We start from the raw sequence: 22,632 nt of genomic DNA on the forward strand, positions 1-22,632 counted from the left end.
TTGCCTGAAATCCCGCAAGGAAGAACGAGTCCATGAAGAAGACGAACTGGAGTAGTCGAATGAATCCTCACAATCGCAACATTACCGGAACTAAGAAGCAACACCGGAAAGAAACAAACAACATGGTAAATGCACAAGCATAGACATGGCATGATGCACAAATAAGTATGATGCATGTCCGGTTTAAAAAGGCATGGCATGGCAATCTGCTACACACAATACTACAAATTAAGTGGAGCTCAATATGCAACGAGTTGCATATCGATGAAACACCACATTCAACTATTTAGTTAGCTCCCGTTTAGGTCCCCAACAATACTAAATGTTGATTAACATGGCAAGAGGTGAAGCATAATAAAACTACATATTTAGGCAAGTTTAAATGAGGCCGGAAACACAAACAACAATTCCAGAAAATCCCCATATGCATATTTCGAATTTGGTACTGTTCTACCCTAAAACATATCTATTGTTGTTAAACAGGAAAATAAAGTCCACCATGTTAAACTAGGCATTTTTCCACCCCATTTACATATAAAGTTTATTTAAAATGGAGCTACGGTTATTTAATTATGAAATAAATCATTTTAACATGGCATTTGAGCAAATTTAATCAAACAGCATTTTAAACATTTCAAACATAGATGAAAGTAGCAGATTATGAAACTAGACGAAATTCTAAGCGTTTTACATGTTTAAATCATTTTAATCCGATGCACGGTTTGTGAGATATTAAATGCATGAACATGGAGGGGTAATCTGTAAATATGTAGTTTTCTGGATAATAGGCAAATTCGTCCAAGGAAAAAAAACAGGAGCTGGGCCGAATCTGAGAACTGGCCCAGGGCGTGGGGGAGCTTCTCACATCGGGCCCCTGAGTCCTTTGGCCGGGGTTGTGGAAGAGGCAGGCTGGAAGGGGGGCGCTGGGCCTGGAGGCTGCTAGGCTGATGCGGGTGAAGGGCGACGCGGTGGCCCAGGCACGCTGGCGGCATGGTCAACGCGAGCGGGCGAGATAGAGGATAGCGGCGCGGTCCTCTGCTCGAGAAGAAGCAGAGCAGCAGCGGCCTGGAACTTGGGTGCCGGAGGTAGGGACGGGGCCTTGTCAGCGGGATCCGGCCGGGAAAAGGCAAGGGCGGCGGAGGCCGGCCGGATCTGGTGGTGGAGGCGAGGTTCCGACGGCAGCACGACGCAGCAGGGGGTCGGGCGGCAACGAGGATCCTGGACGGAGAGAGCGGGAGGTTAGCTAGGGAAGAGGAGAAAGGGAGCACGGGAAAAATGAGAAGGCAAGGGAGAAGCTTGGCTCACTGGCCTGGGTCTCTTGCTGGCGGCGGGCGTGCACGATGGAGCTGCTGGTCTGGTGATGCTCCGATGAAGAAGGAGGGCGATGAGGACGAGTGGTGGCACACACGGGAGGACCACCTCGGGAGGGCGCCATGGGACTGGGCTGCATGCTCGAGCTCGAGCAACGAGCTCCTCTCCATCGGACGCGGGTGTAGAAGATGGAGCTTGGGCTCCTGGTGCTGTGGACGGAGAAAAGGAGCGGCTCTGGGCCTCCGATGGCTGCTGCTGCTTGCGGCGGCGCTCGAGACAAACCCTCGGGCACGAGCAGGAGGGAGGAGGCTTCACAGGTGGAGGCCAAGAAGAATTTGGATCGGAGGCGTGAGCTCTAGATCGAGGAGGAGAAGTGGAGAGCAATGGTTGGCTGGTGGCTGAAATCGTGGAGGGGAGGATTTGGATCTGGGAAGATCCCGAGGTGGAAGGAGAGACCGGGTGGAGTGGCGGCGCGGTGATGGAATGGATGGGACATCTCCCTAGATTTTAGGGTTTCGTCTGGTTATATAGGAGGTAGGTTAATTTAGGGGCTACTCGGGTCCTCCGATCATAATCGGACGGTCCGAGATAAATAGGTTAGGAGAGTCAAAGAAGAAACTGAAGATGTTTTATAGATGTTAGGGGATGATCCGGATCCATCGGTGACAACTGTCCGGGTCGGGTTCGGGGAAGTTTCGGACGCGGGCGAGGGGTTTGAGTAATGTGCAAAGAGGGTCAAACGGTCGGGCAACAACAGAATGGTCGGTCTGAGAAAGGTCAACAGAGACGAGGAAGAAGCGACAACTAATAACGGATGCACGTTTTATGAAAACATGCAGATGCAATGCGCATGATGCTATGAGATGAAATGCAAGACATGAACAAAATGCAAAACAAACGACAAAAACCCAACCACGAAGGAAATATCATATCACATCTCTGGAAAAGGCAAGAGTTGGAGTTACGAATATGGAAAGTTGTATCCGGGGCGTTACAACAATCCACCACTACGAGAGGATCTCGTCCCGAGATCTAGGATGGCACCAGAGGGAAAAGGAAGAGGAAGATAAGAGGTAAACTAAGTTGCTTCTTCGACAAACGAGTGAAACCATGAACCTTAAGAGGTTGAGCAAAATGAAAGAAAGAAAACAACGAAGATGAACAAAGTTGAAAACACCCTGTTAGAAAAGAGGAACAAGGGATACAACGAGAACCAAGAGGTTTAGTGATAAGATAGATATTGAAACCACTCCGGTTAAAACTAGATAGAGAAGGAATAAGATTGATATAATTTGGGCAGCACTCCGACTGAAAGAAGAAGGAAAACTTGATAAGATGAAAAGCACTTGAAGAGATGACACAACACTCCGGTTAAATGGATAAGCAAGAAAAGAACACGATCCTGACAATTCGAGATGATGAGTGAAGAGAGCAACATCACCATGCCTCCGAAAGAAGAAATAGAAGATAGATCATCAGAATAAAAGGATGGAGAAGAAAATGCCAACTTCTGCCACAAATGATCTTGGAAAGCACCCTTCCAAGAAGGTTAGAATGGAGTTGTTGGAAAACCAACAACGAAACAAATAAACTTGCAGTGGGCTTATGGAAACATCTCAACACTTGAGGTGAAATTCTGCCACTAACGAAAAACAATTGCTTGTTTGAGATCAATGAAGAGATGAAAACTTCTTTCACCGAGAGGATAGGAGAAAACTCGGATCATTGATAAGCACCACAAATAGCAACATTCCTTAGGGAAGGCTTTAGGTGAAATCTATACCAAGATAACTCCAAAGAAGAGATTGATGGATTTAAAATACCTCATTCTTGACAACAATATGAATCATGAAACAAGAAGGAAATTGTCAAGAGCGACATAACACCAGCTCAAAAGCTAAGGTAGAAAGAATTGCACTTGAATGTAAGATGAAGAATACTTTGAACTCCTCGAACAAAAATCTTGAAGAACACTTCGAGAATGAATTAAATCCTTGATGAACCACCATGTTGAGCCTCCATGAAGAATTCCGGTAACGAAAAGGATGATGAGATAGAATGAAGGATGAAAGAATAAGATGAGCCTTGCGATGATTTAGATGGAGTTTCCGACGAAATGGCCGAGGAAATTTGAACTCCGGAAAAGAAAAGATGAAAACACGTGGAACTAGAATTTATCTCTCACGGACAAACTCCAAAGGAAGGGATTAATCACTTGGATGAAATAAGAATAAGATTTATTGTATGCTTATCCTCATCAAATTTAATTGATGACAACTGGATTTGGCATGCAACTTATTCTTGTTGAAAAGGGATTGAGGATTATATGGTGCCACCTTTAGGAAGGTCTTCAATGAACCACCGTTAGGATTCGAAAGAACGAATGGATTAAAATGATAATCAAGGAAAAGAATCTTGAACGAACCACCGCAAGAATTCAAAAATGACTGATGAAAGAGAATGAATCACCGGGAAGAATTAGAAGAACCAATGCGCTAGAGGGGATTTAGATGCAAAATAGCAAAAGGATCATGAGCTGATTAAGAACACTTGAACGAAGTACCGGAATAATTGGATAACGGTAGCTGAAATGTGAGGACGAAGAATTCTTCTGGAACGATGGCCTCCGGTGAAAAGGAATGGGAAAACAACTTCTGACATACTCCGGATGGGTAAGAAAAGAATATATGACAAATGGAATAATTCGAGAGGATAATATGAAGCTTGAACCATGAATCTTCGAGAGAACAGACAAGATTTAGAGGAAAAACTCTTCTTCTATCTTGAAATGACAATGAGGAACGCCACCAAAATTACTGAGATACTCCGGGAGAATGAAAAGCGAAGTGGCTGAGCCAACAATGAAAAGAATTTGAAAGCGATCTTGGGGAAGGCATGCGACTGATGGAATCCATTCTTACGTCACTCTTTGAAAGAATTTGGGAATAGCTCCGGAATAATTAGAAGGGTCAGGTAAGATCCTGGGAAAAGACCTGTGGGTTAGGGCCCACTCAAAAGAAAAATCATTGAAGGATTGCTTGAAATAGAGATTGCACCGGTAGAATTAAATAGCTTGAATGAGAGAAAACCCTCGAAATAACTCAAACGGATTAAGAATGGAAACACGATTCTTCTGAGATATCTTCAGCACTCCAGAACAAATGAATAGGAAGAAGTGAATGATTAAGAGGTGCATCGGCATGAGAAAGCATTAGAAATGAGGAAAGGAATATGATGAATATCGAAAGCTTGAATTGGATCCACCGGAGAAGAAACAACAATGAAGGATGATGAACTTGAAACTGTTGAACATCTTCATGGGAAATCACCGGATAAGAACATTGAAAGAAAAGAATGAAGAGACTTCCCACAAATAAAAGGATACATGATTAAGAAATCTGAGTCCTTGAAGAAAAAGGGTGGGAGGGCAGGTAAACAAAGGCAACTTGGGGACGGATGAAATGGATCCCGTTGAGAAAACTTAGAATTGATCTCAGAAATGTTGAAATGATCGGATCCACTTAAAGAGAAGCACACCGGTTGGAAAAAATAGACATGACAATCTCGATGATCAAAAGGATTAGTACTCCCATAGAAATATGATAACATCGCTTGAAAGGTAGAATCAACACTTACATTGAAGCAACTCAAATACCACAACTCAAAACAAAACAAAGGATTGGCTTGCAGAAATAAGCCGGAACAAACATATGATAGAGATTTCGTTCGAAGTTTTCGTGGTGGGGCCCACACGGGCTCGATCGTACAACACCATCATGTACAAGGCAGTGCACATGACATACGAAGCGTCCCCGAATCGGCATAGCCAAGGATTCTTTAAGACACAACAAGACCACTGTAAAAACAATCATGGATAGGCGGACCACTAGACGTCGAACCCCAATCTCATATCATGCATCTGTAGGAAAGAAAAAAAACTAGAGCTACTTGAATTCCCACCTATAAACTCCCAAAACTTTCTGGTTATGCAATCTGGTGTTGGGGATATAGGGGAAGCAATATATCTCACCCAAACTAACAATCCCTACATCCAGCTGTATCCATCCGTCAACACATAACCAAGAAAACTCCGGAAATCGTGTACCTCAACCTTCGAAAAGCATCTGTTATACGAGCTATGGCAATACTCCTGAACTCCCCAGTACTGGGTGGCGTCGAGGTTATCTCACCAACAACTGCATAAAAGAGATTTTCGATGTCGGCAAAACTCAGGTATTCCAGAACTGCAACGATAAAATTATGACAACCACACCTCGGAGTTCAACTCCCCGGGACACTGCCACAACCCCTAAATGTCAGGAGGCACCAAGAACAATGTTCTCGTCACAAGAATATCGGAACGATTCCAAGATACCCGCGTGATCCTAAATTTTTTTTAGTGAAATTTGAGGAGAGGAAAGACAAAAAATCTACGTCGAGAGTCCTCACCAGAGCGACGAAGGGGGCTTAGGAGTAAAAAGAAACCTACTCTCCGATATATATAATCCTAAGACTCAAAATAGTTTTCTTCTAGACTCAACAACGACCAACAATCAAGGGGGCTCCTATGGTCGGTAGAGGCTCTGATATCAACTTGTCACGCCCAATATGCGATACTATCCTAAAGAGACTCGAAGGTCCCACCAAGGATAGAACCGCATATTGATACGCTTTTGCAAGGTGGATATCATTACATCAACATTACATAATAGATGGGGATACATACAAGAGGCATACAATTGCCGCAAGAATACATCAATACATCATCCATAAGATCAACATCCGACGACGGATGAAACACAAGCAGAAGCTCAAACGACATCCACCCTGCTAGCCAAGGCTGCCGACCTGGAACCTAACCCTTGATCGAAGAAGAAGTAGAAGAAGAACTCCAAAACAAGTAACATCGCTCTCGTGTCAAGATCATCGCAACGTGTACCTGCAACTGTTGTTCTAGTAATCTGTGAGCCACGAGGACTCCGCAATCCCATTACCATGGGTATCAAGACTATCAAAGCTTAATGGGTAAGGAAGGGGTAAAGTGGTGAGGTTGCAACAGCGACTAAGCATATATGGTGGCTAACATACGCAAATAAGAGCGAGAAGAGAGCAAACGGAACGATCTGAAGCTAGCAATGATCAAGAGGTGATCCTGAACTCCTACTTACGTCAAACATAACCCAAAACCGTGTTCACTTCCCGGACTCCGCCGAAAAGAGACCATCACGGCTACACACGCGGTTGATGCGTTTTAATTTGAATCTGGCATCAAGTTATCTACAACCGGACAAATTCCCATTTGCCACATAACTGCAGGCACGGCTTTCGAAAGTTTATACCCTGCAGGGGTGTCCCAACTTAGCCCATCACAAGCTCTCACGGTCAACGAAGGATATTCCTTCTCCCAGGAAGACCCGATCAGTCTAGGAATCCCGGTTACAAGACATTTCGACAATGGTAAAACAAGACCAGCAAAGCCGCCCGATGTGCCGACAAATCCCGATAGGATCTGCACATATCTCGTTCTCAGGGCACACCAGATTGTCCAAACTTCCGGTAGGCCAGCCCAGAGTTGCCCCTGGTGGCCACCGGCGGCTGACAGGTTGGACCAACACTCACAACGAGCACTGGCCCCCGGGGGGGGGGGGGGTAAATAAAGATGACCCTCGGGCTCCAGAAACCCAAGGAAAAAAGGGCTAGGTGAGGCAAATGGTAAAACCAAGGTTGGGCCTTGCTGGAGGAGTTTTATTCAAAGCGAACTGTTAAGGGGGTCCCATAAATCACCCAACCGTGTAAGGAACGCAAAATCCGGGAACATAATACCGATATGCCGGAAACTAGGGCGGCAAGAGTGGAACAAAACACCAGGCATAAGACGGAGTCTTCCACCCTTTACCAAGTATATAGATGCATTAATTAAATAAGAGATATTGTGATATCCCAACATAATCCTGTCCACCATGGAGCAACCTTCAACTTCAACTGCAACTAACAACGCTATAAGAGGGGCTAAGCAAAGCGGTAACATAGCCAAGGAACGGTTTGCTAGGAAGGGTGAAAAGGTTAGAGGCTGACATGCTAAATTGGGAGGCTTGAAGAACAAGTGATAGGAAGCGCAACATAGCGATAGAACGAAGCAACTAGCATGGCAATGATAGTAGTGAGATCCAGGGTAGCGGTCATCTTGCCTGAAATCCCGCAAGGAAGAACGAGTCCATGAAGAAGACGAACGGGAGTAGTCAAACGAATCCTCACAATCGCAACATTACCGGAACTAAGAAGCAACACCGGAAAAAAACAAACAACATGGTAAATGCACAAGCATAAACATGGCATGATGCACAAATAAGTATGATGCATGTCCGGTTTAAAAAGGCATGGCATGGCAAACTGCAACACACAATACTACAAATTAAATGGAGCTCAATATGCAACGAGTTGCATATTGACGAAACACCACATTCAACTATTTAGTTAGCTCCCGTTTAGGTCCCCAACAATATTAAATGTTGATTAACATGGCAATAGATGAAGCATAATAAAACTACGTATTTAGGCAAGTTTAAATGAGGCCGGAAACACAAACAACAATTCTGAAAAATCCCCATATGCATATTTCGAATTTGGTACTATTCTGCCCTAAAACATATTTTATTGTTGTTAAACAGGAAAATAAAGTCCACCATGTTAAACTAGGCATTTTTCCACCCCATTTACATATAAATTTTATTTAAAATGGAGCTACGATTATTTAGTTATGAAATAAATCATTTTAACATGGCATTTGAGCAAATTTAATCAAACAACATTTTAAACATTTCAAACATAGATGAAAGTAGCAGATTATGAAACTAGATGAAATTCTAAGCATTTTACATGTTTGAATCATTTTAATCCGATGCACGGTTTGTGAGATATTAAATGCATGAACATGGAGGGGTAATCTGTAAATATGCAGTTTTCTGGATAGTAGGCAAATTCGTCCAAGGAAAAAAACAGGAGCTAGGCCGAATCTGAGATCTGGCCCAGGGCATGGGGGAGCTGCTCACATCGGGCCCTTGAGGCCTTTGGCCCGGGTTGTTGAAAAGGCAGGCTGGAAGGGGGGGCGCTGGGCCTGGAGGCTGCTGGGCTGATGCGGGTGAAGGGCGACGCGGTGGCCCAGTCACGATGGCGGCGCGTTCAATGCGAGCGGGCGAGACAGAGGATAGCGGGCGCGGTCCTCTGCTCGAGAAGAAGCAGAGCAGCAGCGTCCTGGAACTTGGGCGCCGGAGGCAGGGACGGGGCCTTGTCAGTGGGATCCGGCCGGGAACACGCAAGGGCGGCGAATGCCGGCCGGATCTGGTGGTGGAGGCGAGGTTCCAACGACAGCGCGAAGCAGTAGGGGGTCGGGCGGCCACGAGGATCCTGGACGGAGAGAGCGGGAGGTTAGCTAGGGAAGAGGAGAAAGGGAGGACGGGAAAAAGGAGAAGGAAAGGGAGAAGCTTGGCTCACTGGCCTGGGTCTCTTGCCGGCGGCGGGCGTGCGCGATGGAGGTGCTGGTCCGGTGATGCTCCGATGAAGAAGGAGGGCGATGAGGACGAGTGGAGGCACGCACGAGAGGACCACCTCGGGAGGGCGCCATGGGACTAGGCTGCATGCTCGAGCTCAAGCAGCGAGCTCCTCTCGCTCGGATGTGGGCGTAGAAGATGGAGCTCGGGCTCCTGGTGCTGCGGACGGAGAAAAGGAGCGGCTCTGGGCCTCCGATGGGTGCTGCTGCTTGCGGCGGCGCTCGAGACAAACCCTCGGGCACGAGCAGGAGGGAGGAGGCTGCACGGGTGGAGGCCGAGAAGAATTTGGATCAGAGGCGCGAGCTCTGGATCGAGGAGGAGCAGTGGAGAGCGATGGTTGGCTGGTGGCTGAAATCGAGGAGGGGAGGATTTGGATCTGGGACGATCCTGAGGTGGAAGGAGAGACCGGGTGGAGTGGCGGCGCGGTGATGGAATGGATGGGACATCTCCCTAGATTTTAGGGTTTCGTCTGGTTATATAGCAGGTAGGTTAGTTTAGGGGCTACTCGGGCCCTCCGATCATAATCGGACGGTCCGAGATAAATAGGTTAGGAGAGTCAAAGAGGAAACTGAAGATGTTTTATAGATGTTAGGGGATGATCCGGATCCAACGGTGACAATTGTCCGGGTCGGGTTCGGGGAAGTTTCGGACGCGGGCGAGGGGTTTGAGTATTGTGCAAAGAGGGTCAAACGGTCGGGCAACAACAGAATGGTCGATCTGAGAAAGGTCAACAAAGACAAGGAAGAAGCGGCAACTAACAACGGATGCACGTTTTATGAAAACATGCAGATGCAATGCGCATGATGCCATGAGATGAAATGCAAGACATGAACAAAATGCAAAACAAACGACAAAAACCCAACCACGAAGGAAATATCATATTGCATCTTCGGAAAAGGCAAGATTTGGAGTTATGAATATGGAAAGTTGTGTCCGGGGCGTTACAAAAGAAGAATGAGTCCATGAAGAAGACGATCCCACGTAGTCGAACGAATCCTCACAATCGCAACGAAACAGGAACTATCGAGAAGGAGCACAACCAAAAAGAAGAAAACAACATGGTAAACACATAACACATAACCTGGCATGATGCATGAAAAGTCTACATGATGCTACTCATGGCAAGAGATGATGCATAGAAGAACAACACATCAAAGCAAGTTTAAATGAGGCCGGAAACAACATATAACAATTACGGTAAGTCCTCATATGCAAATTTCGAAATTGGTCGAGATCTGAATAACACATTATGTTGAAGTTGTTAAACAACAAGTTAAAGTGCACCATTATGATCTACGCATCTTTCTTGTCAAGTTACATATAAAGTTCATTTAATTCAGAGCTACGACCTAGAAGATATGAGCAAAACAAGTTAAACATGACATTGATGCAAAAGCAAGCAAAACACAATCACAAACACCCCAAAACATGGATGCAACATGGCATGATGATACTACATGCAAAATCAAGCAAGTTTCATGTAGAGCATGCTCAAAGCGGAGCAACGGTTCAACACATGCACTCAATACAAGTTTCAAACACAATCTACCCAAAACAGCAACTAAGCACTTTGCAATCAAGGAAACAACATGCTATAGGAATCATGTGGACACAAAATTGATATACACTTCAAGTACATACAACATGCTTCAAATATCATTAAGGTTCAGGTTCATAGGCAACAAGATTAATCCAAGATGATCAATGCAAAAAGCAATTTGATAACACAAATTATGACTTAGTGAAAAATAGAGCATACACATGAGCAGAGTTTATACGATGGCAAGTTGGAGGCAATAAGTAATTAAGCTACAATGAAAGAACATGGCAACCAAAAGCATGGTATGCTAGTACATATCACAGAGCTCAAAACACACAACATGGCATAACCGTATGAGTAACAGGTTCATGGAAATCATCAAGAAAATATGCAAACATGATATAAGCTGATTCTCAGACTTGGAGGGAATCCGGGAATGCAAAACATTAACATTATGATGCTGACTTTGGAGGCACATAACAGCAAGCATAGCCACTTTAGTAATTATGAAAAAGAAATAGGCATGTAGTAGACATGATATCCTTCAACTTAGTCCATGGACACAAGTTCATATGATGCATGGAGTAATTAATATGATTCTTGCAAAATGGAACATACTGTTAACAGGTTGACAGATTTGGCATGATGGCAACTTGAGAGCAAGGAAGAGACAAACAAAAGCAAGTTATATGGCACCCCAGTACATGGAATCAAAGTATACATAACAAAGAGCAAATAACATCAAGGCATCATAACCATATGGCTCATGTACTAGTGGCAACCATCAAGACAAGTTTGAATGTTGTAACATTTTCAGCAATTGTAAAACAGCAACATCATCATAGCATGTTTGCAAGCTTGAAAGAGAGGTCATATGAATCCTAAAACTATCAAACTTGGCATGCGGACAAATTACTCATAGCATACTTCAGTTCATGTAATTGGAGCATCTCCAAAAGAGGCATAAATTAATTAATAACAAGCTCACAAAATGGCATCATGAAGTTAACAGAAAACTGGAACATTATTCAGGCATGTTCATGGCAATGAAAACATATACTACATGACATATATGAGGCATCAAATGGAATGGCATGATAGACACTAACATCGACATCAAAACATGTCAACTAGACATCTCCAGATTATGCATGGATACGATGATAGCATCAAGTTAACATGGCAACATAATGTAACAGTTACAGAGTTGACAGATTTTACCAAGTTTCAGAAAACAGCAAACATCAAGTGGCACACTTTGCAAGCTTGAGCACTCACCACAAGGCACATAAAAATACATGGATTGCACCACTATAAAGATGGCATGAATATGCTCCAAAAACATGTTGACATGATTCTCAAAAGATAAATACACAAAATGCTATGAAAAAGACAAATCATCAAGTTACAACAATCGTCAGCAGATTATATCATTTAGCACTTTTTCAACAATGATTAAGGCATCAATATGAATAGTAACATTCATACAAACTACACCATCTTTTAGAGCATTCAGAGATGAACAATTTGACATATCATACACACAAAACGGAGCAACATGCGAAAAGTATGACCCACACAAGATGCATAGATGATATGGGAAACTAGGGATAGCAAAAATTACCCAGCGCAAAAAACGGGATCGGGAGATTCGGGGACGAGCAGATCCAAGGACGGGGCAGCATTTGGATCGGGGGACGGGTGGATCTCATCCGCCCGCCGGATCCGGCGCAGAGGCGATCTTCGGAGATGGCGGCGGCACGTGTACTCCGGTGAGGGCGCAGAAGCTGAGGCGACCTCGGGGACGGGCGGATCCGGCGGTGCCTTGCCAGATCCGGGCGAGGGCGAGGCACGCGGGGAGGCGCGGGTCGTCGGCGACGCTAGGAGGTGGCCAGAGCAAGTGGCGTTGGGCACGCGCCGGGCAGCGCTGCTTCTAGCGGCGGGCAACGGCGGTGGGGGAGCTCGGGGCAGGCCGGCGCGAGGGAGGACGGAGGCAAGGCTGGTGGCGGAGGTAGGTGGTCCGGCGGCACGGGCGGGCAGCGCGTAGTCGAGGCACGCGGCAGGGGGCGGATGGGCCCCATGCGGGCCTGGCTGGCCGGCGGCTGCTCGCGATGGCCGGGACCACGTGGCGGCTCGGGAGTGACTGCGGTGGACGGTGCGGACGTGTCCGGCGCAGGCGGATATGTCTGGCGGCGCGGAGGAAGAGGAGGCTAGGGTTTCGCCTAAAAATGGAGGGGATGGGCCTTTTTATAGGTAGAGGGAGCTAGGAGAGTGTCGGCGTCCTAGAAACGAGGGTCCCCAGACTTGCCTGCTTGCCGCCCACGGCGTGGCTGTGGTGTAGGCCTGTATGGCCCACCTTCATCAACAAGGCATTCAAGACCCTCACAAGGGGCCAAGCCTCGTGAGGCGGGCGACGCAAGACCTCCTTAGGAGTGGCCTCGCCAGGCTGCCTCGCGAGGAGGGGAGATGTCAAGGCAGGGCAAACCTCACGAGGGTCTCGTGACGTGAGCCATGACGATCAAGATCAGGCGGGTGCCAGGTAGGCACCAGCGCGGATAGCGTCCTTGTTTCCTCTTTGGTGCTAAGGAGGCAAGCGCAGCCGCGGAGTATCGAGGAATCAGGCAAAGGTTTCCATATTGGTGCAACGAGACCAAGACCAGTAGGACGGTAGGACGGAGGTCACCATGGAGCCCAAGACGGCATCACCACCAGAGCCTTTTACAGGCGAACACCGCTTGTGTCAGGATAAGCTGTACTGGCTGTCCCCTTTCAAATTGGCAGTTGTTGGCTCCCTTCCTGCTCAATATTTGGGGAGAGGACCAGGGCCTATATAAGTAGAACTAGCCACCACAGTAGGGCAATTCAAATGGGACTGGATCCACTCCATCCTCACATCCACACAAGTTCGCAGAGCACAAGAACACCTCAACCTCAGGAGGCTGTTCTTACCCTTGTACTGTTCATCATCAGCCCAAGAGGAAATCCATCCACCACCAGACTGGAGTAGGGTATTACACCATAATGGTGGCCCGAACCAGTATAAATCTCATGCCTTTTGTGCTGTGAGTTCATCGAGTTCGTCCGTGAGATCTTAGCGAGCTAGGGCGTGGATCGGTAGGGAGGAAATCTTTGCACGCACCCCAGTGTTTGAACCTTGAGGGTTTTGCCAGAACCTGAGATCCGACATTTGGCGCGCCAGGTAGGGGTGCGCCGGAGCTTCCTTTCCGTCGCTCACGCCCAGTTGCTCCGTCGTCTCCATGGTGGACGCTCGCCGTGCTCGTGCTGAGCGCCGGGCTACTCTAGCCACCTGCATCACTCAGATGGCTCCCGTCGGTGGGCCACCTCATCATTCCCAGTCGCTTGCCGCCAACGCCGCCACCGGCCCGGTGGGGAACGAGCAGCAAGCATCCTCGCGGCACCCCTCGGTGCGGCAAGACGACCGCACCGCCACTCCATTGCTAGCTCCCGCTGGTTCGTCGTCCCATGCTCGTCGCGCTCCCATGGACGCGCGGGCCGCACTCCTCATGGCGCATGAGCTCCTGCGCTATCGCCCGGTCGACGACCTCTACGAGGACTGGCTCGACCGCATCCCCGAGCTCGTCCGCGCCGCAGGGGCTCCCCTGCGCCGTCCCTCTCTCCGCCTCACCCTTTGCCAGCTACAAGTGACGTAGCTCACGGAGTACCTCCACCACCTCTGCCCCAAGACGGCACCTTGGCACCAAGGCGCGTGCCTCCGCGACGCAATCCGCCGTGTCCGGTACCCGCGCATGAAGAAGGAAGCTGCCAAGAAGTCCCTCTACCGCAAGAGAATGCTCCACCACTCCTCGCACCACCGCGCCAGGATCGTCTGCTATGGCAGGGCCCCGCGCCGCTTGCTGTGGCGGCACGCGGGCATCAGGACCAAGCTCCACCTCCAAGACGGGCCCAGGCGACCATGGCCGGCTGCCGCGTCTTCACGCCCGAGCTGCGTAGCGTCGCCTGGCCGGGCAAGTTCAAGCCAGATCTGCCTCCTCGCTACGACGGCACCCCCGACCCCGCGGAGTTCTTGCAGCTCTACGAGCTGAGCATCGAGGCGGCCAACGGCAACAAGAAAGTCATGGCGAACTGGCTCCCTATGGCACTCAAAGACGATGCCCGTTCGTGGCTCCTGAACCTGCCTCCAGGCTCGATCTCCTCCTGGAACGACATGCGCGACCGCTTCGTCGCCAACTTCCAGGGCACTCACGACCGCCCGCCGGCCGCGGGTGACCTGCGCCGTGTCAAGCAGCAACCAGGAGAGACCCTCCAGAAGTACATCCAGCGCTTCAACAGCATTCGCCTCAAGATCCCCAAGGTCACGGACGAGGCCATCATCTCCGCGTTCTCCGACGGCGTCCGCGACGTCAAGATGAAGGAGGAGCTCTATATCCACGAGGAGATGTGCACGTCTCAGGAGCTATTCAACCTGGCGACCAAGTGCGCAAGAGTTGAAGAAGGGTGCCTCTCCCTCCTTGAGATGCCGGCTGCAGGCCCAGAGGAGAAGAAAGCCAAGGCAAAGGACGTGAAGCGCAAAGAAGCAGCCGTGCTCGCGGCGGAGCCGGACACCAAGCGAGGCAGAAACCAGCCCGAGTCATCCAAGAGCAGCCGATCGTTCTACGGCTTCCACAATCTGAATACCCACAACACCAGCGACTGCCAAGAGCTCAGAGCCATTCGTGAAGGACGCTTCAGTCGATGCCCCGAGCGCAGCGACCGGGGCTACGGCCGAGGAGGAGGACGCGGTGGCGGGCTCTAGGACGACTGTGGCCCGCGCCAGGAGTGGCGTGATAGGCCTCGTGAGGACCGCTGACAGGATCATCCTCGCAAGGGTGCCTGGAGAGACCAGCCTCGTGAGGATCTTCCTTAGGGCAACGCCGGTCTTCTCCTGCTGCCGCCACCACCTAGAAAGAACGACGACCACCATAAGGACGAGGGGGCCGGGGGCTACTAGGAGCCGCGCGCTATCGCCTGCATATTGGGCGGAGCCCAGGCCCCAGCCTTGGATCGTATCTTCAAACAGTTTGCTCGTGAAGTGAATGCAGTCCTCCCCAAGCTTGAGGCCACACGCCCGCTCAGATGGTCCCAGTGCTCCATCACCATCAACTCGGCAGATCAGCTCAAGTGCGTGGCCACCGCTGGCGCTCTCCCGGTGCTTTGTTCACCAGTCATCAGCAACGTGCAAGTTACCAAGACCCACATCGACGGTGGCGCAGGGCTCAACATCCTGTCCGTTGACACGTTCAACAACCTCCTAGTGCCGTATGATCAGCTTCAACCCACCAAGCCTTTCTCAGGAGTGACCGACGGCTCCACCACACCGATAGGGCAGGTCCGCGTCCCTGTCACCTTCGGGGAACGCAAGAACTACCGCAGCGAGTTCATCGACTTTGACGTCGCGCACATCCGTCTGCCATACAACGCCATCCTTGGATATCCATCCCTGGCCAAGTTCATGGTGGTGACGCACCACGGCTACAACGTCCTCAAGATGCCGGGAAGCGGCGGAATCATCATGGTCCCATGCAAAGAAAGAGACGCGGTGTGCTCTCTCGAGCGCGCCTTTCAAGCTGCAGCAATCGACGACCCCGACAGCAAGGGCGAGGGCCCTCTTGAGGCCATACCTAAGAAGAAGAAGTAGCAGCACCGTGCCGGACCTCAGGAGGGTGGCACCGCGGCTAAAACCTCGTCAGGATCAGCACCCGCTTCAGGGGCGCCTCACTCCATCACATAGGAAGGCGCGCCTAGTGCCCTCCTTGGGCAGGGCTCGGGGGCTCTCTTCTGGAGGGCCTCAGGCCTTGCCAACATCACGAGGGAGGCGCACGGGCACCACTTGGAGGCGTGCTTCACGAAACGTTTCCCTCAGGAGAACACAGGGCAAGGAGTGCCCACTGCTCAGGAGTTCATCACCAAGACCACTCAGGAACTGCAAGACGCAAGGGCCATGCTCGGCGACCGCCGCTCACTAGGCGCAGCTCCCCATCCAGGCGAGGATGTCGGGCTGTGTGTTTGCATCGATGTCCCAGGGCTCAATAGGGCCGCTTCTCAGGGACTTTTCTGGCCTTCGCGCGTGGGTTGTTGCGAGGGTCCTCCACACATCTACGTTCGCATGCCTTTTGGCTTGCCGAGCGTGTCGTTCGTCTATAAGCGCAACCTACAGCGCACCCTGATGACTCAGGAGGCCAGGCACCACGCCATCCAGGCGGAGATGGAGACGGTCGTCAAGGAACCGCCTGGGCCCCCAGAGCCTCCCGAGGCTCAGGGCCCCGGTGGCTCGTGAGGGGCAACCCCTTCCCCGCGTACCTTCAGCTGCCCCGACACCTCTTCATCAAGAGAACCAGGTGACATTTTCCAAGTTTATTCAGCTGGGAGCGCGCCTCGGGCTGCATCATTCCCAGGCTGAGTGGGCCCATCCCTGTGGCATGTATCCCTTTTGCTTATGTCTTTAGCTTACCGTACTGGGGCGCCCCTCGGGCTGCATCATCCCCAGGCCGCTCAGGCCTGACCCGGTGGCGTGTATCCATTCTGTGTTTATCTGAGCTGGTTTGCTTTTCATGCTTAACCTGCCTATGATTATCGCCTGCCGCCTACAATGGGCCTCCTCTCCCTCATGCAAATCTCTTGCACGTTAAAAGGGGGGCTCCTGAGCATCGCGACTCAGGAGCTCTTACTGGCTCTCCAGCCCTCACCCCCTAGCCTTGTCCACGGCACCGCGACCTGGCATACCAGTGGCGGTAGAGCTCGCTTGAGGGCCGAGAACTGAGGACGTAGAGCATTTGTATTTAACCATCTTGCAGGAACACACAACTGTCAAAGATCCAAGACCAGGCCCAACCCGCCTTGAGGTAGGGTCTCGTGAGTCCCGTGCTGGCTCATGAGTGCCCAGATACACCTCGTCTAGCCCTGCCGTCCAAGCCACGTGTTAGGGCGGGGCTGTACACGCCCCGGGGTCTCCTCCCGGAGGGGGCCCCCCTCCCACGCACAAGTGGTAGCACCATGCTCCGTGCTGGCCGTCGACACTGCCGAGGAGCGGCTATATATGCCCATGCAGAAGCGGAAGCACTATGCTCCACGCTGGTGATAAACAACTGAGGGCGGCTTCACGGTCATACCAACCTCAGGGAGCCCCAGAGCTCAGCGTCCGGCCTCACCGCAATGCCTCCCCTTGGGAGAGCCGCGCGAGGGGGCTGGGCACGGGGGCTGCGCTCGGGTCACGCCCAAGCGTACGCCACCCAACCAGGTCTCCTGGACCTGGGGGCTACACTTGGGTCACGCCCAAAGCGCATGCCACCCAACCAGGTCTCCCGGACCTGGTCGTCGCACACCCCTCCCGAGGCCTCGGTGAGGGCTGGTATGGAAATTGTTTGCATGTCAAGGGGGACTCCTGAGCATCGCGACTCAGGAGCCTAACTGGTCACGTAGCCCCTCACTCCTTGGCCCGTCCTGGTCTCCGGTCGGCCCAACGGCGGTTGAGGTATGCGCGGGGACGAGCTCTGCCGATGTAGAACATTAACCTATCCTCGCGCATTCTTCCTATAAGTTGTTTGCGCGTCAAGGGGACTCCTGAGCATCGCGACTCAGCAGCCTAACTGGCACGTAGCCCCTCACTCCTTGGTCCGTCCTGGTCTCCTATCGGCCCAACGGCGGTTGAGGTATGCGCGGGGCCGGGCTCTGCCGACGTAGAACACAAAGCAGATAGGAAGAAAATTGCAAATTCTCGAAGCAAATATTGCAAGACATATTGTTCTCACAATATCAAACACAAGTTTAACGCCTCCACGAGGCGTGATGCATGATTGTAGGAATAAAACAGGAAAGGAGCCGCAAGTCACCCCTGTGCACCATCGATGCCCGTGGGCGGCACTCCTCCCTTGGTGGTGTCGCCCCCTGTCAAGGGCGCGGTAGAAAAGCCGCAGAACTTCTTCAGCAGGGCCTCCACCTGACCTTGCATGGATGGGGCGGTAGCTGTGCAGTGTTCATCAGCCACATGCTCCAGCAGCTCGTCAAGACGAGCGCTAGGGTCGCAAAGGTGCAGGTGGCTGAAGATGCGAGTCAACACAGCTGAAAAAGAACACGAGCCTCCGCCTCTGCGATGGGACCGACGCCCTCCACAACTTCCTCGAGCGCATTCACCAACAAGGGAAGCAGCTGGGCAGGGCCGTCTTCATCGGTGGCCAGTGGCCTCTCCAAGTCGTTCTGGTAGAGCGTCTTCAGTGCCATGTGAGACCTCTCCTCGAGATCAGCAAAGGCTGCGCGGTCCTCAGCCAGGGCCTTCGCCTTGGCTTCAAGATCGGCCTCCTTCGCCTTCGCCTCCCACTCCAGCTCCTCCAGCCAGCTGCACTCAGCAGCCTGCGTCTTCTCCAGCTCCCCCAACTCGGCGTCGCGGTTCTTGATGGCGTCCTCCCGGGCCCTGATCTCCTACTTCGCCTGGCGCACGCGTGCTTCTTCCGCGTGTTGGTCACGTAGACGCTTCAGCTTGTCCTCCAGCTCTTGGCAGCGACCGCGGGCGGCCTCGACATCCTTCAGCGCCGCGTCACGATCAGCCGCGGCTTTGACGGCGCTCTGCTTCTCCTTCTCGGAGGATTCCGCGGCCTGGCTCAGCGTCGCTCGAACCGCCGAGTCAGAATGAAGCCAACCGGAGGCTAGTTCCAGGGGCCCGACTACCAGGCGCGGGCCGCATCCAGAAGATCTTACCAAAGTTGAGCCATCTCTGAAAGAACGCGCTCCAGGGAGGTGGAGGAAGTAGAAGAGCCTGGGAGTAGTGGCGCAGCAGGAGGAGGAGTCGACGTCGTCACCAGAGCCTGGGAGACCAAGGGCTCCCGAGGCTTTGGGACCTCATCAGCCGAGCCTGGCGCCGGCATGTCCGGAGCCAGCGGAGCCATGGGGTCTGACTCCTCCCGACGATGCTCCCCTTGGCCTCACGAGGGCGGCCGGGCTAGGGAGGTGCGAGTGCTACCGTCTCCTTTCTCCGAGGGGGGCGCGATCGCTGTATCCTCCTTCCTTCTCTTCGCCGAAGGCGTCGGCCTGATCGGCCACGGGTGAACATTAGGAAATAGCAAGTACGAGCAGGAACAAGACGAAATTTGAACACTTACTGATCCAGCGTGGCGTATTCCACCCTCCGCTTGGGGTGTTTGAAGCCTGAAAGCCTCGAAGTATGAGGTGTGGGCGCGGAGACTCCGGGAGCAGAAGACGACGCAACAGAAGGGCTGGAGGCAGCTCCGGGCGTTGTCAAGGCGGAGGCACCATCCCGAGGAATCAGTGACGACCTGCTCCTTGTCGGGATGACGGGCAGTTCTCCCTCCTCCTAGCTGGCATCGACCTCGGCGTCGTCAGGAAGGGCGTGGAGGATTTCAGCTTTGCTCAAGGGGGAGTTTTCCCCATCTCCCCAGGGGTCGCCTCCGAGTCCTCCTCCCATTCTTTCCCCCCGTGGGACTCGTCAAAAGATAGCTCCACTGGCTTCGGCGCCACGGAGGTTCCGGAGAGTGCAGGCGGCACCAGCCCGCGCGCGTCAAATGTCGCCCTGGAGGCCACGAGCGGCTCCCAGTCCTTGCGATGGAACAAAGGAGTGAAGGCGCTCGGCGGTACTCCTGGTTGTCCCCAACCAGGAGGCGCAGGACAACAGTCAGTTCATCGTCAGGCAGGGCCCCCAGCCTTAGGTGGGTCTTGTCTTCTTCATCTCCAAGCTTCCACAAGGGGCGCGCACGCGCCTGGAGCAGGGCGACGCACAACATCAGGAATTCTCTCATGAGCATGGCCCCTGTGACCTTTGTCGCCTTCGCGTTGCCCGGCTTCAGGTTGGTCTATATCCGCGCCAACACTGACGACGCCTGCTTGTCGGCGAGCTCTGCGCGAAGCCACCCCTTGTTAAACTGGGGTGCCTCCGTCAGCAATGCCAAACATGGGTGGACGCACTTGGCTCTCTTCCCGGTGTTCGAGATCGAGTTAGCCTTGTCAGACGCGACAAAATTGGCGCACCCAGAGACGTGTCCATCACTGATGAGAAGGAACAAGAGGTGGCGCAGAAGAGCCACGGACGACATCACACCCAGATACGCCTCACAATAGTAGGCGAAGATGGACAGGAGGAGGATAGAGTTGGGATGGAGATGCAACACCTGTAGCCCGTAGTGGTCGAGGACCTCATCAAAGAAATCGAAGAAGGGAGGAACAAACCCGGCGGTGATGTTTCTCATGAAGAAGGGGAAGAAGGTGCTTCCCTCGGGCTGTGGCACATCGGAGGCAAGCCGGAGATCCGTCTTCCCCCATTCATTGCTCTCCCCTGCCGTCAGCAAGCGCGTGGAGGCGAGGCTCTTCTCTGTGATGTTGGGCGCTTCAAGAGCTGGCTCGTACCAAGTCGGCGCTGAGGAGGACTTAACCTTGCGTGGCGCCATTAGTCGCAGATGCGGGAAAAGATTGGAGCAGATCTGGAGGTATCGGCAGCGAGGAGCGAGAAAGGGGATCTGAGGCAAGGAGAAAGGGAATAGTGGAGGCAAGCGCTGTCCGCGCCAGCCTTTTGTCAAGTCGAGAAGTTGCCAAGGCAGCATGGGGAAGCGGAGACGCCCACGTCCAATCAACCGCCATGCGTCGACCAAGGCCGCAGGCTTTTGGGGCCCGCGGCGCTACGCGCTTGACCATTGGCTTCGCCTCGAAGCCAAGCCCGAGCGCGCCTTTGGCCCGGGGGCTACTGTCGGCGTCCTGGGAACGGGGGTCCCCATACTTGCCTGCCTGCGGCCCACGGCGTGGCTGTGTTGCAGGCCTGTATGGCCCACCTTCATCAACAAGGCATTCAAGACCCTCATGAGGGGCCAAGTCTCGTGAGGCGGATGACGCAAGACCTCCTCAGGAGCGGCCTTGCCAGGCTGCCTCGCGAGGAGCGGAGATATCTAGGAAGGGCAAACCTCACGAGGCTCTCGTGACGTGAGCCATGACGATCAAGATCAGGCGGGCGCCAGGCAGGCGCCAGCGCGCGCAGCATCCTTGTTTCCTGTTTGGTGCTAAGGAGGCAAGCGCAGGCGCGGAGTATTGAGGCATCAGGAAAAGGTTTCCATATCGGTGCAACGAGACCAAGACTAGCAGGACGGCAGGACGGAGGTCACCGTGGAGCCCAAGATGGCATCACCACCAGAGCCTTTTGCAGGCGAAGACCGCTTGTGTCCGGATAAGCTGTACTGGCTGTCCCCTTTCAAATTGGCCGTTGTTGGCTCCCTTCCCGCTCAATATTTGGGGAGAGGACCAGGGCCTATATAAGTAGAACTAGCCATCACAGTAGGGCAACTCATCTGGGACTGGATCCACTCCATCCTCACATCCACACAAGTTTGCAGAGCACAAGAACACCTCAACCTCAGGAGGCTGTTCTTACCCTTGTATTGTTCATCATCAGCCCAAGAGGCAATCCATCCACCACCACACTGGAGTAGGGTATTACACCAAAATGGCGGCCCAAACCAGTGTAAATCTCATGTCTTTTGTGCTGTGAGTTTGTCGAGTTCATCTGCAAGATCTTAGCGAGCTAGGGCATGGATCGGTAGGGAGGAAATCTTCGCGCGCACCCCAGTGTTCGAATCTTGAGGGTTTTGCCGGAACCCGAGATCCGACAGAGAGGGCTATTGAGGTGTGGTTTTCGCCCACACGATTGTGATCGAATGGCGAAGAACATGGAGGGGGTTTAGATGGGCTAGTGGGCTATTGTGAAGGGGTGTTGGGCTGCAAAGAGAGAGGGGTCCGGCAGTTAACGTGGTTAATAGTTGGGGCATCAAATGACCTGCAAATGGAACAAAATTTGACAGGAGGTCTACCGGTCATGTACCAAGGCCACTCGACAAATCTTGACCCATTCCAAGAACATTTTTCTCCCACTCACGAAATGAGGTCTGGAAGGTGCGGCGGGTGCATGTGAGAGTGAAAGGGCTCGAAACGGACAACGGAGAGAACTGGGAGAACCAGTCGGATGCGAGTTTTGAAAAACATGCAGATCAAATGCACATGACACTACAAAAAAATACACTTCCGTGATGATACGTGTTTGTCACAGTAGGTCGCATTTTTTGTCATGCATGTACATCCATGACAAATTTATGACAGAATCAAGATAGTCATACCTGTGCTGTCATAGAAGTGTTCCACGACATTACCAAAATTATCATCACGTAAGTGTCCACTTCCATGACGATAAATCGCGCGTCACAGAAGTGCTTTCGTCAAGGGTGACCGACA

The sequence above is a fragment of the Triticum aestivum genome, chromosome 3B (genome assembly GCF_018294505.1).
Source record: "Triticum aestivum cultivar Chinese Spring chromosome 3B, IWGSC CS RefSeq v2.1, whole genome shotgun sequence".
Lineage (NCBI taxonomy): Eukaryota > Viridiplantae > Streptophyta > Magnoliopsida > Poales > Poaceae > Triticum > Triticum aestivum.